Raw genomic sequence first — 12,341 nt, forward strand, 5'->3', positions numbered from 1 at the left:
TTGGTGATATTAAACTTTTTTTAATTCTTGCACATACATACTGTTACTTGTAAATACATTCTGTTATTATATAATTTATGTATGTGTCCATATCTCTTAAAACAAGTTAGTTTAACCTCCTGTTTACTAGTACAACTGAATTACTGTGTTGCGAAATTATGTAGACTTAAAAAGTGTGGCACCAACATGAAAAGTTTGGAAAGCTCTGCCCTAGATAATGATTATTTTATACCATGACTCTTAGAAGCTCACATTACAGTCTTACCTAAAGTAGGCAAACCACCCACCGATGCAGGTATTTATTGCCCTATCTCCCTTTTAAAATGTAGATATAAACGCATCAATAAAGTTTTACCCACTCTCTTCCATGTTGACCAAGCCGGATTTACACCTTATAGAGCATGCCTCAACTCATAACATTCCGTCTGTCCTGGTCTCCACTGACAAGGAAAAGACCTTTGATAGGTTAAACTGGGCTTTCCTTAAGAGAACTATTACACACTTTAATTTTGGTGATCTTTAATCCAAAGTTTCTTTCATCTTTACACCTGCCCATCTGCCAAAGTTAAAGCCAACTGTTTACTTTCTCAGAGCTTCAGCATTATGATAGGATGAGTCAAGGGTGTCTATCCCCAATCCTCTTTATCCTCACAATGGAAACCTTATCTACTCATGTCAGAAACAATCCAGACATTAAAGGAATCCCAGTGAGTCCTAATCATTACAAACTAGACATGTTTGCGGACAATGTCGTTCTCACTTTATCTTCCATCTCCTTCTGTTAACCAACACTATTATACGAGTTTTAGACATTTGGAAAACTGTCCAATTTCTTCATTAATCATCAAAAATCTGAAATTCTAAATGTATAATTAATCCTACCAACTTCCATAAGTTAGACACTGTATGCCCCTTCAAACTTCAACCCTCTCTCCTAAAATACTTAGGGGTAGTGTTAACTCCTTAGTGCTCACAACAATTTAGCCATAATTACAAACCACTTTTACAATTGATTCAGTAGTCTCTCCATACTCTCTCCATACCCGGCAAGATAAACTGCTTTCTTGGTGTGGCGGAATTCAGTCAATTAAAATGAATGTATTACCTAGAATACTATGTTCTAGATTACAAGTGATCGCAGTATTATTATTTTTTGCGTAAGCAAAAACTCTGCTAGGATTTTAATTTTTGTGCTTGTCGGGTTGTGTTCGTATTACATATTCCAAAAAAACAACTTATTTTGTGCTAGTGTTAACCCAATAGCGTAAAAAACCTAATTTAAAGGGACACTGTACCCAAATTTTTTCTTTTGTGATTCAGATAGAGCATGCAATTTTAAGCAACTTTCTAATTTACTTCTATTATCAATTTTTCTCCGTTCTCTTGATATCTTTATTTGAAAAAGAAGGCATCTAAGCTGAGGAGCCAGCAAATTTGTGGTTCAGAACCATGGACAGCAATTTTTTATTGGTGCTGCCCAATCAGCAAGGACAACCCAGGTTGTTCACCAAAAATGGGCCGGCATCTAAACTTAAATTCTTGCTTTTCAAATAAACATACCAAGAGAATGAAGTAAATTTGATAATAGGAGTACATTTGAAAGTTGCTTCAAATTGCATGCTCTATCTGAATCACAAAAGAAAAAATTTGGGTACAGTGTCCCTTTAAGTTTTCAGATGTGCATCTATTTCCCAATAGAGATCAATGGAGAAAAAATAGTGGGAAAAAAACCTAACACCCGAGATTGCGCAAATGCCATCGCCTTTTCGCATTCCCCATAGAAGTCAATTGAAAAAAAAAATGTTAAAAAAACAAAACAACTTCACATTAGCAAATGTGAAATATTTACAGTAAATACATAGTTAAAATCTTTATTAAATATCAATATTGCATAAATATGTTTTTTCATGATTTTATCTGCTTAATGGCCAAGGGCTATAATATACTTATATATATTTTTATATATGTGTACATATAAATTAATTTTTTATATGTGTATATGTGACTGTAAATACATATACAGTATACTCATAAATACATTAATATATATGTACACATATATATATATATATATATATACATACAAATACATATTTAGCAATGTATGTGTCTCAATGTTAAAGCCAGTTGCCTGCCTTTTTTTTTCTAACACCCGAGACCCCCAATCTTTGAGCCCATATAACTTTTTTTTGCAATATTTTTATAAAATATTTTTTAATAGACAGTGTTAATATGAGTGTAACTGTACTTTTTTAATGTATTTTAAAGTGTTTTGTGCAACTTTTTTGTTTCAGGAAACAGTTAACCACAGCTCTGAGATCACAGTAAGGATTAAAGAGCACAAGGTGCTTCACCTATAATATCAGCAAAATTAAAATGTCTTGCAAAAACACAATTGCACTACCACAAAACAGTTTGTGCCTCACTTGTAATCTAGCCCTATATGTATTCCAAACAATACCTATAACACTTCCTAAGTTTTTTCTCCAACAGCTACAATGTGCAATTAATATTTTCATATGGGGATAGATTTTGCCCCAGAATAAATAGAAACAACTTGTATCAATCTGAGTATGGGTAGCTTAGATGTACCCAATCTGAAACTGTATTACCATTCTATAATACTACAAATAATACTTGACTAGCATTGTAGAATATAGTCTAAAATATGGATTTCATTACATACTCATATCCTCAAATCCCTAGCCCCAGGCTCCTTTTTTTGGTTGACTAAAGAAAGTAGCCCCATTACTTGTAAGACATCTCCTTTATACAGCCACATAGTTGGAACTTGGGATCAGCTGATAAAGGCATTCCCAAACATTTCCATACCCAAATCTCCACTTTCCCCTATAGCTCCAAATATGGAATTCTTGACCTCGCTAGAAGACTTGACCTCACTAGATCCCCAATCACATTTGAACAGCTGTGCCGGCCAGCCTCAATATAAAAGGGTTCTCTTTCACTTTCTAAAAATACTTGACTCAGTTCAGTCCATTACTCTGTAACAGGATTTTATTAACCCTGTGATACTTGTACTCGTAAATGTAATTTTTAGTTAACAGTGCATAGCTTTGCAAATATACTTTGTCTATAGCATGCTTGTCTCAATAAAAGCTGCTATGTAAATGTTAGTTTGCATATTAACATTGCTATTTGATTAAAAACTACGCCAACAGTAAGAAATACATTCTTTCAGCAAGACACTTATAACTTACTATAAATGAAAGCTATCTTTTAAATCTTTCATATACATCTTCTATATATAAAGAAGAGAACCTTGCTATATGAACCAGTTCACATGATTGTGAACAATATAATCTTTAATATGCTTCTTTTGCAATATATAAAATGTATAACTGTATTCAAATATATGTTTAAACAAAATTCTTTTGCAATATAAAAGGTTTTTATAGCTGTTCAATCTAATATACTAACCAACTAACTAATTTTAACATAAGGTGTTATATGATTTAAGATGGAGACTTATTCAACCTTGAATTTGTAAGCTCTAAAATGGATGCTCATTGCAATTTAAAGTGCGTTTGTTAAAATTTGTATAACAATTTCTCAGGGCTATGAACAAAAGGTTTATGTTTTAAAAACATACAATGTCTGCATCTGATAACAGAAACATTATCAAAACACCTCTTTCGTAAACAAGGGTCATGTCTTTCTAGGCCATCTAGAGATAAGTAGTGATGTCGCGAACCTTAAAATTTCGGTTCGCGAACGGCGGACTCGAACCGCGCGAGCCACCATTGACTTCAATAGGCAGGCGAACTTTAAAACCAACAAGGACTCTTTCTGGCCACAATAGTGATGGAAAAGTTGTTTCAAGGGGACTAACACCTGGACTGTGGCATGCCGGAGGGGGATCCATGGCAAAACTCCCATGGAAAATTACATAGTTGATGCAGAGTCTGGTTTTAAGCCATAAAGGGCATAAATCACCTAACATTCCTAAATTGTTTGGAATAACGTGCTTTAAAACATCAGGTATGATGTTGTGTCGATCAGGTAGTGTAAGGGTTACGCCCGCTTCACAGTGACAGACCAAACTCCCCGTGTAACGCACCGCAAACAACTGCAAACAGTCCATTTGCACAACCACGAGATAGATAGATTTGATAGATAGATACATAGATTACATAGATCAATAGATGCAATATACATATGATAGATACAAATTACATAGATCAATAGATGCAATATACATTTGATAGATACGAATTACATAGATCAATCGATGCAATATACATTTGATAGTTACGAATTGCATAGATCAAAAGATGCAATATACATTTGATAGATACGAATTACATAGATCAATAGATAACAAAGAGATAGAGAAACTGGCACTAGATATAGTAAGTTTAGGAATAATAGAATATTACTTCCGGTGCTAACCCTAATATTGAACATACAATTATAGACTGGTAAGGGAACCAAAAAAGAAAAGGGTTTTACTAGCACTCATTCCTAATTAGTAGTATTATTTAAAAAAAATTATTAATTTTTATTAAATTCGTATTAAAACAAGGACCACCTTGGTAAAGTACCCAAACATAAAACTGAACACCTAGCCCCCCTGTTTCCTGGCCGATAGCAGCTCCCTCGGCTTCAGGTGTCAGGGACTAGGGACAGCGTTAAAACCAACAAATAGTGCACCTAAAGTGTGCTTACTAAGAGCACAAACGCGTTTCGGCTGTAGTATTCAGCCTTTTTCAATGTGATATGTCAAGCCGAGGACCCGGTGCCACCCTCTTAAGTAGTGCTTGTTGTAAGTTTTCCAACCAATCCCATTCCTTTCTCATGAAACGCCCTATTACCAGCCAATGAGAGTCTGTTGTATGGTAGGCGTGAGAACCGGCTGTGAACTGATTGGATTGACTGTATGAATTTCAACACCAATGATTATTTGATTTCAAGGAGCGAATTACTTTAACTTAAAGTCATAAACCTTGTATCATCCAACATTTACAAAGAGACAAACATATAGAAAGACGCTATATTCGATCTTTACTAAAGTTTATGTGTGATTATGTCGCCTCACTTATCGGCGATTATGTTATATCTACGTGCTAAATTATGGAGATTTTACATCCTTGTTATCTATTGCACTGTTTACTTTATTCACACTCGTCATCATTGTCTCCTACATATCACAATAAACAATATTAAATATATATAATATGTCTGATCATTTGTAAAATAGTATCCATTTTCAAATCACACAGCCCTACAGCATTTAACACTCCCCTTCGAGAATATTACTAAAACAGTGTCATTAACCCTTTAGGGGCACTTGTAAGGATTTACTGTGATCTGATCCTCATAGAACATTTTTACAAAGACTTTAAAATATATTTCATTGTCAAATCACATAGCCTTATGGCGTGCAAAACGCCCGTCCAATTGTGAGGCGCTTGTAAGGAGTGATTGTGATTTGGCCTTCGTAAGAAGATATAATACTGCAGAATTATTTATGATATGTTTCATTCGAATCTACATTAGGAGTAATTCACCAACTCAAAAAATTATTTTTGCAGTGGGGTACTATGTATAATTAAATTCTATTATAAATGACATATACACATTCTATGCATTTGTCATCTGAATTAGGACTTCTGCATCAATTCTTCAAAAATGATATGAATCATTAAATTGCATTAGTATGAAAATACATATGCACTGATTATGAAGAGCATGATGTGTAGTATGTTCTATATGGTCAACAATAGTTATATACATAACAGACAATAATTATAGTCTGAATACCCATTGCATATACAGTGATGTTAGAAATTGTTTAAAACTGCACTACGGGCGGCACTTTTTATATGAAGTACATTACATTGTATTTAAATTCAAAATTGGCGAGAATAGATGACCACAGGGATAAGCCACTTGTGTGCATCCGATCCCTGTAAGTCATCATGCCCGCCCATCTTTGAGTGTGATTCCCTGTGTTTGTAGCCATAAAATTTATGCTTATCAGGGATTATACAATGATAAATTTCACAGAAATTCACTATATATAAGAGATTTATTCCTTGGATTAAAGGAATACCCAATAATTATTCGCTTCGTTCATTCCATGTGGCATGACTGAATTTAATTTGAATATCCAGCCTGTTTCTTTTTGTAACAGAATATTCTCGGTGTTCCCACCTCTGATCCCTGGTTTAACTCTTTCAATGCCCCAACATTTGAAAGATGTAGTTTTACCTGCGTGGTGTGATAAAAAGTGTCTAGCCACACTGGTTATTTTTTTACCTTCTTTCTGATCTTTCTGGGCATTACGTATGTTACATAGATGTTCTGTTATTCTTGTACTTAGTTTACGAGTTGTCATGCCTGTGTATATCAAATTACACGAGCATGATAAACAGTAGATGACATTATCACTTTGACAGTTAATATGTGTTTTAATTTTCCATTTTTTTGAAAATCTGTGATAAATTCCTTTTTACTCATAAATTGACAGGTTTTACAATGACCACATGGTGTGGAGCCTTCATAGATTGGTTTTTTATTCCTATTCCTATCAAAGTGACTTTGTGATAAATTATCATTGAGGTTCCTGGCACGCCTAAAAGTAAAGGATGGTTTCTCAGGTAATAACCCTTTCAATCTGTCATCGCTTCTAAGGATGTGCCAGTGTTTTCTCACTATTGTATTTACATGTTCACTTTGATTGTTGTAAGTTGAAATGAACCTCATAGTGTTCTGCTCTGATACACATTTTTTGTTTTTCGGTATAAGAAGATCTGACCTATTTTTTGTAAGTGCTTTTTGATAAGCCTTAGCTAACAGTTTTTTAGAGTAGCCCCGTTGAAGGAGTCTGTCACGTAGTTCTAATGCTGACTTTTTAAAGGAATTTATGTCAGTGCAATTTCTCCTTATTCTGAGATATTCGCCATATGGGAGGCTATTAATTGTAGACGGGTGGTGTTTGCTTTGAGCATGTAAAATATTGTTAGTCGCAGTTGCTTTTCTATAAGTATCTGTCACCAGTTTGTCATTGCTCTTAGAAATTGTTAGGTCCAAGAATTCCACTTTGTTATAGCTTGCGCTATGTGTCAAATATAATCCAAATGGATTAGTGTTCAGTATTTTAATGAATTCTTCCCAAACTTCTAATGGACCTTCCCATATAAGCAGAATATCATCTATATACCTGGACCAGTGGGAGATGAATTTGGTATACTGGTTCATGTGTTCATTGAACACTATCATCTCTTCCCACCAGCCCATGTATATATTGGCATACGTTGGCGCGCAAGATGTGCCCATTGCGGTGCCACAAACTTGTAAAAAGAACTTATCATCAAACACAAAGTAGTTGTGTGTTAGCACAAATTTAAGCAGTTTGACGATAAATTCTTTGGTGGCTAGATCCATGTCATTGTCTTTCTCTAAGAAATGGGCTACAGCTTTAATGCCCCAGTCAGTTTTAATGCTCGTATACAGAGACTCTACATCACATGTTATCAAGATAGATTGTTCTGTTAAGGTGATATTTTGCATCTTGTTTAAAATGTGCATTGTGTCTCTGGTATGTGACGGTAGGGCATCTACAATTTTTCTTAATCTAGCATCAACATATCTGCTGGCTCTTTCTGTGAGTGAGCCTAATCCTGACACTATGGGTCTCCCAGGAGGACAGGAAAGGTTTTTATGGATTTTAGGCAGCAAATACATAGTGGCTACTCTAGGATTTGTGACTGTTAGGTATTTATACTCTTTTTGGTCAATGATCTTGTCTTTGAAAGCTGTGTTAATAAGTTTTTTATATAGTTCAAGAAAATTCTCTGTTGGATTCCCTAAGAGTTTCTTATAATTGGCGTCATTGGACAGTTGTTTCATGGCTTCTGAAATGTACATTTTATTTGGCCATATCACTATGTTGCCCCCCTTATCACTATTTTTGATTTGGACATCTGTCCATTGTGTAATTTCCCTCATAGCTTCAGTTTCTGCTTTAGTCATATTTCTAGGACATCTCACATCTTCATTCAAAGATATAATGTCTTGGCAGACTAAGTTTAAAAATGTGACTGCTTGGGGTGATATAGTGCTTGGGGGAACAAACTGTGATTTAGTTTTTAAAATGTCACGCCATTCTTCATTACTCGATAACATTTCACTAGTTATCGTATCATTATCTTCAAGTAATGCTATCAAATCATTAAGGGGAGTGTTAAATGCTGTAGGGCTGTGTGATTTGAAAATGGATACTATTTTACAAATGATCAGACTTATATTATATATATTTAATATTGTTTATTGTGATATGTAGGAGACAATGATGACGAGTGTGAATAAAGTAAACAGTGCAATAGATAACAAGGATGTAAAATCTCCATAATTTAGCACGTAGATATAACATAATCGCCGATAAGTGAGGCGACATAATCACACATAAACTTTAGTAAAGATCGAATATAGCGTCTTTCTATATGTTTGTCTCTTTGTAAATGTTGGATGATACAAGGTTTATGACTTTAAGTTAAAGTAATTCGCTCCCTGAAATCAAATAATCATTGGTGTTGAAATTCATACAGTCAATCCAATCAGTTCACAGCCGGTTCTCACGCCTACCGTACAACAGACTCTCATTGGCTGGTAATAGGGCGTTTCATGAGAAAGGAATGGGATTGGTTGGAAAACTTACAACAAGCACTACTTAAGAGGGTGGCACCGGGGCCTCGGCTTGACATATCACATTGAAAAAGGCTGAATACTACAGCCGAAACGCGTTTGTGCTCTTAGTAAGCACACTTTAGGTGCACTATTTGTTGGTTTTAACGCTGTCCCTAGTCCCTGACACCTGAAGCCGAGGGAGCTGCTATCGGCCAGGAAACAGGGGGGCTAGGTGTTCAGTTTTATGTTTGGGTACTTTACCAAGGTGGTCCTTGTTTTAATACGAATTTAATAAAAATTAATAATTTTTTTAAATAATACTACTAATTATGAATGAGTGCTAGTAAAACCCTTTTCTTTTTTGGTTCCCTTACCAGTCTATAATTGTATAGATCAATAGATGCAATTTATATTTAATAGATACGATTGATAGTTAGATAGATTTGATAGATAAATAGATATATTTGATAGATATATGATTTCCCTGACAGAGTATAACAATAAGACATGCGGTCTGGGACCCGTGGTGTGTTAAGTAGTATTATTCTTAGCAGTTTACTACCTGTTACTCCCCCTATCGGGGAGGTCTATATGGCCTGCATTTTTGGAACAGGGAGATGGAAGAAGACGATTGGTCTGTTCTCCTACTTCAAATTTGGCCTAAACACAAGTGGCTGTCTCAAATCAGTCCGGCCACGAGATAGATAGATTTGATAGATAGATAGATATACATAGATTGATAGTTAGATAGAATCCATAGAAGATAAATAGATCGATTTGATAGATATATAATTACCCTGACAAAGTATAATAATAAAACATGCGGTCTGGGACCCATGGTAACTAGGTTGTGTTAAGTAGTACTATTCTTAGCACTTTAATCCCTTTTACTCCCCCTGTCGGGGGAGGTCTATATGGCCTGCCTGATTACCCTGACAAAGTATAACAATAAGACATGCGGTCTGGGACCCATGGTAACTAGGTTGTGTTTATATTAGTACTATTCTTAGCACTTTAATCCATGTTACTCCCCCTATCTGGGTAGGTCTATATGGCCTGCATGATTACCCTGACAAAGTATAAAAACAAGACCTGTGGTATGGGACCCATGGTAAGTAGGTTGTGTTAAGTAGTACTATTCTTAGCACTTTAATCCCTGTAACTCCCCCTATCGGAGGAGGTCTATATGGCCTGCATGATTACCCTGACAAAGTATAACAACAAAACATGTGGTCTGGGACCGATGGTAACTAGGTTGTGTTAAGTAGTACTATTCTTAGCACTTTAATACCTGTTACTCCCCCTATCGGGGGAGGTCTATATGGCCTGCATGATTACCCTGACAAAGTATAACAACAAAACATGTGGTCTGGGACCCATGGTAACTAGGTTGTGTTAAGTAGTACTGTTCTTAGCACTTTAATACCTGTTAGTCCCGATATCGGGGGAAGGTCTATATGGCCTGCATGATTACCCTGACAAAGTATAATAATAAAACATGCGGTCTGGGACCCATGGTAATTAGGTTGTGTTTAGTAGTACTATTCTTAGCACTTTAATCCCTTTTACTCCCCCTATCGGGGGAGGTCTATATAGCCTGCATGATTAGCCTGACAAAATATAACAACAAGACATGCGGTCTGGTACCCATGGTAACTAGGTTGTGTTAAGTAGTACTATTCTTAGCACTTTAATACCTGTTACTCCCCCTATCTGGGGAGGTCTATATGGCCTGCATGATTACCCTGACAAAGTATAATAAAAAAACATGCGTCTGAGACCCATGGTAATTAGGTTGTGTTTAGTAGTACTATTCTTAGCACTTTAATCCCTTTTACTCCCCCTATCGGGGGAGGTCTATATGGCCTGCATGATTACCCTGACAAAATATAACAACAAGACATGCGGTCTGGTACCCATGGTAACTAGGTTGTGTTAAGTAGTACTATTCTTAGCACTTTAATCCATTTTACTCCCCATATCGGGGGAGGTCTATATGGCCTGCCTGATTACCCTGACAAAATATAACAATAAGACATGCGGTCTGGGAGCCATGGTTACTAGGTTGTGTTAAGTAGTACTATTCTTAGCACTTTAATCCCTGTAACTCCCCCTATCGGGGGAGGTCTACGGCCTGCCTGATTACCCTGACAAAATATAACAACAAGACATGCGGTCTGGGACCCATGGTAACTAGGTTGTGTTAAGTAGTACTATTCTTAGCACTTTAATCCCTTTTACTCCCCCTATCGGGTGAGGTCTATATGGCCTGCCTGATTACCCTGACAAAATATAACAATAAGACATGCGGTCTGGGAGCCATGGTAAGGTTGTGTTAAGTAGTACTATTCTTAGCACTTTAATCCCTTTTACTACACCTATCGGGGGAGGTCTATATGGCCTGCCTGATTACCCTGACAAAATATAACAATAAGACATGCGGTCTGGGACCCATGGTAACTAGGTTGTGTACTGTAAAGTAGTACTATTCTTAGCACTTTAATCCCTTTTACTCCCCCTATCGGGGGAGGTCTATATGACCTGCCTGATTACTCTGACAAAATATAACAATAAGACATGCGATCTGGGAGCCATGGTAACTAGGTTGTGTTAAGTAGTACTATTCTTAGCACTTTAATCCCTGTAACTCCCCCTATCGGAGGAGGTCTATATGGCCTGCCTGATTACCCTGACTAAATTTAACAATAAGACATGCGGTCTGGGAGCCATGGTAACTAGGTTGTGTTAAGTTGTACTATTCTTAGCACTTTAATACGTGTTACTCCACCTATAGGGGGAGGTCTATATGGCCTGCCTGATTACACTGAAAAAATATAACAATAAGACATGCGGTCTGGGAGCCATGGTAACTAGGTTGTGTTAAGCAGTAGTATTCTTAGCACTTTAATCCCTGTTACTCCTCCTATCGGGGGAGGTCTGTATGGCCTGCATGATTACCCTGACAAAATATAACAACAACACATGCGGTCTGGGAGCCATGGTAACTAGGTTGTGTAAAGTAGTAGTATTCTTAGCACTTTAATCCCTGTTACTCCTCCTATCGGGGGAGGTCTATATGGCCTGCATGATTACCCTGACAAAATATAACAAGACATGCGGTCTGGGACCCATGGTAACTAGGTTGTGTTAAGTAGTACTATTCTTAGCAATTTAATACGTGTTACTTCCCCTATCGGGGGAGGTCTATTTGGCCTGCCTGATTACCCAGACAAAATATAACAATAAGACATGCGGTCTGAGACCCATGGTAAGGTTGTGTTAAGTAGTACTATTCTTAGCACTTTAATCCCTTTTAATCCCCCTATCGGGGGAGGTCTATATGGCCTTCCTGATTACCCTGACAAAATATAACAATAAGACATGCGGTCTGTGACCCATGGTAAGGTTTTGTTAAGTAGTACTATTCTTAGCACTTTAATCCATTTTACTCCCCCTATCGGGGGAGGTCTATATGGCCTGCCTGATTACCCTGACAAAATATAACAATAAGACATGCGGTCTGGGAGCCATGGTAACTAGGTTGTGTTAAGTAGTACTATTCTTAGCACTTTAATCCCTTTTACTCCCCCTATCGGGTGAGGTCTATATGGCCTGCCTGATTACCCTGACAAAATATAACAATAAGACATGCGGTCTGGGAGCCATGGTAAGGTTGTGTTAAGTAGTACTAT

The sequence above is a fragment of the Bombina bombina genome, chromosome 3 (genome assembly GCF_027579735.1).
Source record: "Bombina bombina isolate aBomBom1 chromosome 3, aBomBom1.pri, whole genome shotgun sequence".
NCBI lineage: Eukaryota > Metazoa > Chordata > Amphibia > Anura > Bombinatoridae > Bombina > Bombina bombina.